This window comes from Macadamia integrifolia, unplaced genomic scaffold (assembly GCF_013358625.1).
Source record: "Macadamia integrifolia cultivar HAES 741 unplaced genomic scaffold, SCU_Mint_v3 scaffold1924, whole genome shotgun sequence".
NCBI classification, from domain to species: domain Eukaryota; kingdom Viridiplantae; phylum Streptophyta; class Magnoliopsida; order Proteales; family Proteaceae; genus Macadamia; species Macadamia integrifolia.
In genome coordinates this window covers 35384-41481 of record NW_024868419.1, presented here as the reverse complement: position 1 = coordinate 41481, position 6098 = coordinate 35384, and positions in this window count along the sequence as shown.

The window sequence follows — 6098 nt, the reverse complement described above, 5'->3', positions numbered from 1 at the left end:
AGTTACATATGGGGTAATGATTACGTACATTTCTTTCACAAGTCTTTCTTTTTAATTCCCTTTTAACCAAACATAGTGTTGAGAAAAATCAACGGAAAAAAAAAAAAAAAATTGCAGACAACGAACTACACCACAAATCAGCAGCCGAGTGCCTACTGCCGACGGTCCCTATTGATAGGATTGGTCAAGGACCACACCTCTACCAACCAACCCAAACCACAACTACTACATCTTTCACAAAAGATAAACACCCACTTTATAGTCACTTGGTCCTACTCCAACTCCCACTCTTAGTAACTCTGTTCATCAGGGGAGGTCGAGATCTTGATGGAACTAAATTGACCCTTATCCTACTATGATTTTTGAGAGGAAACACTCAGACTCCGCAACAATTCTTGAAAGCAATGGAAGAACTCACCCGATCCACATTTGCTACTTCAGATATATCGCAAATGGGTCGATGATGGAGTACACGGGCTTCCCACTACAGGAAGCTGTGGAAGTAGTTCTCAAGGACGCCATGATTGCCTTCTCCAATAGGGAAGTCGTAGTCCACATTAGGCAGATCACCTTGGTGGATGGCCCAACCACATCTCACTGACCGGACCTAGCATTTTTCACCTGAGGAGGGCACAACTTTATAGAGCACTAGAAGTATGGAAGAGACCCTCCAACAACCAAACCTGTTTACCATTGTAGGGTGTTTCCAGAACAAAGAAACACTCAATTCAGTGTTTGCAGGTTGCGAGAAGAGGAAGACGATGAATAGTTCCCTCTTATAAGCTTTGATATGGTACATGGCGTGTACCATTGCCAATTATGGACCTTGCTTGTTTGGAGCTTTTAGTCCACTGGATGACCATGACTCTGATTCTAGTTCATCCAGCCTAGAACAGTCGCCAATGCAGTGGGGTTCGTGCGCGAAAAGTGGCAGGTTTGAGTTTGTATTTTTCATGCACCTGGGAAGTATATATGATGCAATCATGGAATCATGTTCTTTTATTTATTTATTTATTTATTTATGATTAATTTATAATTTATGACTGTAAGTGGACTTAACTTCAAGGACATTTTAACTTAAGTTTTTTTTTTTTAAATAATAATAATAATAATAATAACCGAAGTTTATTTATGTCAATGGGTCAAGTCGAAGTCTTCCAAGACCATGAATTGTTTCACTTTAGAGCCCATTCTCATGATTTATCTTATAGGAGAATGATTGGACTTTTTATTTTTTTTGGTTAAAATACACATTTATTCATCATCAACATGGAGACAACAGATGATAAGACTGGAACACATTTTCCAAATCTATGGATCCGAATAAATCATCATATTCTTCACCAATGGTGTTTATTTTTTATTTAATTATTATTATTTTTTTTAATGATAGATAATCAAAATTTATTGTGAAAATAAAGAAACGAGAAAGGACATGAGGATATACATGCCTCAAAAGGCCTCAAGACCACAGACTAAAAAAATTCATAACAATCAAGACCCGATGAAGGATGGTTGTTCTACAAAACATTCACCCCCCCCCAACATTATGACCTCTTATTTTTGTTCGAAGGAAGATTAACAACATAACTATAGATTTAGACCTCTCAGTGTTGTTAATCACCCTTGGAACAAAAATAAAAGCGCATAAAACAAAAGAGGATGAAAAATAAACAATGTCCTCCTTAATCGATCTAAATGATAGAAGAGAAGATTCAATTCCTTTTTGTAGGTAGGAGATTACATACCTATTATCCGATTCAACTATAATCCTCTCATAACCTTCAAATATTGATTCGAGCAAAGAAGACCGGATCATCATTGCTTCTCCAACTGCTACTTCAATAACACATGTTTTAATTAGAAATATACGAGATTGTTCTCGTACGTGAACTTGATCGGAATTCGCTGAAACTCACATCATGTTGTTGTTGAAACTAAACTGAAATGCACGTTATGTTGTAGTGGAAACTAAATTATCTCCATAGGAGACCGAGCTAATGTCCAAAATAAAGTCATTCCACAAAAGCCAACATATGAAAGAGCATTGAGATATCACACTTCGCCTGAAGGACTTGTTCTAATGTGAGAATGAAATCCATCCCATAATCAATGAAGATAGACAAGGTTCTTCCTCCTTAGAGAATGAGAGTCCCAAAGCACTCCCAAACCAAACTGCTCTTTTTTTTTTTTTTTTTTGCTAATGACTGGTATCTAGGACTTTGGCCTGACTAGTTTCGCTGGCCCATATTGATCTCACAAACACATGGATCGGGTTATACCGGGGTTGAATGAGAATCATTCAATTTTTATCGAAAGCAGTGAAGAGCACTAAACACCCCTGTGAGTAGGGGTGTCAATTCCTAAACCGAACCGGTAAAACCGGCCGGACCAAACCGATAATAACACAGACCGAACCGAACCGAAGCCTTATTGGTTCGGTTCGGCTTGGAGTATTGCAACCCCAAAACCAAATCGAACCGCACCGAAACCAAACCGAAACTGAAACCAAACCGCTAAGAAACCGAAACACTCCAAAATTCATTAAAAAAATTAAAATTTGCATAGTTTTGTATATATTTGTATGGAAAGTCGAATCCAAACTGGACCAAAAACCAAAACCAACCCGTTTACAAATCGATTTAAGAAACCGAAGACAAACCAAAACCAAATCGCATCGAAACCGAAACCAAACCGAAACCAGAATTTCCTTATTGGTTCGGTTTCGGTTTCAGCTTTCCCACATCGAAACCGACTCAACTCGGACCAAAACCGAGCTGGACCGACCGATTGACACCCCTACCTGTGAGTGGCCCCAAGGAGATAAGAGAAGTTGAATTCAGAACCACACGCTTTTTGAGACGAATGTCCTTTGCCAACACGACTACCCTCTTGGGGTTTCCCAAACCCAACTGCTCGTTCAAAGGTGTAGCTCAACAAAATATGTGTTATTGTTTCCTTGTTACCGCATCTTTTACACAAAGGACCTACATCAATATTTCGATGACAAAAGGAATCTGCAATAGCAACCCCTACTGCACAGGTTCTCCACAAAAATCTTTGAATTTTTGGTAAATTAATTCCAAACCTGCTTCCACATATTATCTTGAACATGACTCCAAGAGTGTAGTCACAAAAATGATGCCGCCCTGTCATCTCTATCACTCAAGTGATTGGGTAAGAGCTGATAAGCACTTTTGAATGAGAAGTATCCATTCCTTGAGGCACTCAAACTCAAGCTTATCCATTTAAGGGAATAAAGATAGGTTTATATTTACGATTGCATCCACATCCATAGGGAAAAAGAGTTGCTCCAATACATCAATCTGCCAACATCATTAGATTAATATTTGCGATTGTTTAGTGTTTTGATTAGGGTTTACTTTTCTTATTAACTATGTGATGGTAGAACAATGTAAAAAACATTTGATGAGTTGACATTTAGAGTTTCTCCTACAGAAAAAAAAAAAGAAAAAAACCTAAAACAATGCAGAAAAGAAAGAAAATCACAAGCAAACAATGACACAAGACAAACACATAAAGATTTTTACTTGTAGTTTGGCAAGAATTCCTAAGACCACGATGAGATAAAATATGATTCACTATCAATAGGGAATAGGGTTACAGCCGCTTATCAATAAACTTCTCTCAAATTGATTAAAGAAAGAAACTCGATAGAAATATATTGCGAAACCATATTTATGCAAGAGATGGAATATAAGTTAGTCTATATTCCATCGAACTCTCATTTTTTAGCTATTGCACAACTCCTTAGTTTGTTTTAAGTTGCCTATCTATGATAGTTATGCTGAAGTTGGACATGTAGTCTGATTGCAGTCTTTAGCATTTAGGGCTTCTATGTAACGCCCCCAAATTTAGATAAAATATGGGTGCATAGACCGTCATTAAATAAATAAATAAAATTTCTGTCGTTATTTAATGACGGTCTGTGCACCCGTATACAAAATCTCTATTTCTGATTCTTTATAGGAAAAACATAACTATTAAAAACTTGTCTTTGATTTTCCGAATATCTGTTATCTGACTTATCTGGTTATATATATGACTGATTATGTTTTCTCTTCTTATTTACATTTGCTAATCTTCTTCTTTTTTTTCTTTGGATTATTAAAAATTCATTACCATAAGAAGGGAGGGGATATACAGGCCCTATGGTAAAAGAAAATAAAAAATTAAAGATAATAAAGCCTCACAAAACAACTAATCATTCCAGCACCAGATATCCTAGCCGATAAATCACAAATAGTAAAAGGGCCACACCCCAACCAACAAGACACTTCAACTTCATCAATAGGAAGAGAAGTCATACAATACAATTAATCACTTGTGTCCACTCCTAGTAACTTTGGCTGTCACGGGAGGGCGAGTACTAGGGCAACTAATTTGGTTTGTTTCCCAATTTGATTTTTTGGACGAATCATAGAAGCAATGGGAGGGCTCGTCCAGTCCTTATGCATAACTTCGGGACCGGAATCTATCATTCTAATGATATTATCGATTGGATTGTCACATCGGAGGACCACAAAAAGTTTGATAGAAAAAGACAAGGCCTCAACAAGGCTAAGTCCAGGTGGATCACCCAGTAGGTGTGGGGCTTTCTTTTCCTTACCATACTTCATTATTTGGTCTCAAGGTGTTCAAAGTGCCAGGGAAGAAAGTTTTACTTCTTTTCTTTTCTTTTCTCTTTACTATGATCCTCCGGTTACAAGGTGTTTAAAGTGTGGGGGAGGAATGTTTTATTTATTTTATTTTATTTTTTGCTAAAATCAAAATTATATTAAAATGAAGAAGAAAATATAACAAGGAAAAAAATAAAATAAAATAGTATAACCGCGAGAAGTGAGTACCCTCCTTCGGCATTGCCATCAAAAGGAAGTCACAACCACTATCTCCTAAGCCTATATCTAGGTCTTGGCATTGCATCTTTCTTGTCAGCTCATCAGAGATATGGCTGGGGGCAAGGTAACCATCAAAAATGAAGTTTGCATGTTTTTGCTGTCTCTTTAGCCAAAAAATCAGCAAATTGGATTTGCTTCCCTAAAACAGTATGTAATCTTCCACTCTATATGAGCAAGGAAGTCTTGAGATTAGCCCACTCTTGAGGTACGAACCAAGGAATACATTTATTCTGGAATAGGATTACTACTGCAGTTGAGTGCGATTCTATCCAAAGTTTTGAACTCCCGGGCTTGCTAGGTTATTTTTTCCTCATTTGAAAGGTGTCGCTTCTTTGCTAGGGAAACGGGGGCTTCTATCAAGACTTTTGTCCCCTTTTGGGTCCGAGGATGGACTCTTCGAACTTTCATTTTTATGTTTAGAACCTTTAATGCTACTCCAAATCTCTGCTACAAAGCTTGTCTAAATGCCCATGTGCACCTTAAAGTTCATTAACATTTTTCTTGTATTATCTCAAAAAATCTCGCCTTCTCTCTCTCTACCTCGATTCCCTAGAGAGTACCCATTCACATTTAATTTAATCCTTAACCTGAGGGGCCAACACTAGTTGCTGAGACGCTGTTGCCATTGCCAAGTTAAGATTTCTACAAACGAACAAATTAGAACTGTTAACTCACTTTTAGAGCAAGCAAGGTTGATCTCACTTCTGATTGGCTTCATTACCAGCTAAGGAGATTTTTCTCTACCTTCCTGACGTCTTCCATTACGTTCTGTCCAAATCTTTAAAGCAACCACCATCATCCCTACCACCCATGGCCCTTTCAAAGACCATCTACACCCCTTGTTTCTCCACCATCTTATCGTATCAATAATAGAATTTTCAAAGTGCTGGAAGAATCGACCCCCACCCTGTCCAGTCATCGAAGTCACGTGAAGAATCCCTTCAACCTCTTCTTTCTTTGCTTTGACTTTCTTTCTTTATTAATCATATGTTTATCAAGCATTCAAGCCTCACACTAATAATAAAATTAGAAAAATAACATCTCATTTCATCTAAAGATATGAAACAGATCCTAGAGACAATGATATACACATGTAGGTAATGGCTATACATTAAATAATGATAACATGGATGATATGATAGAATTGCCCTCACCTCAAAATCTACAAAATAGAGTACT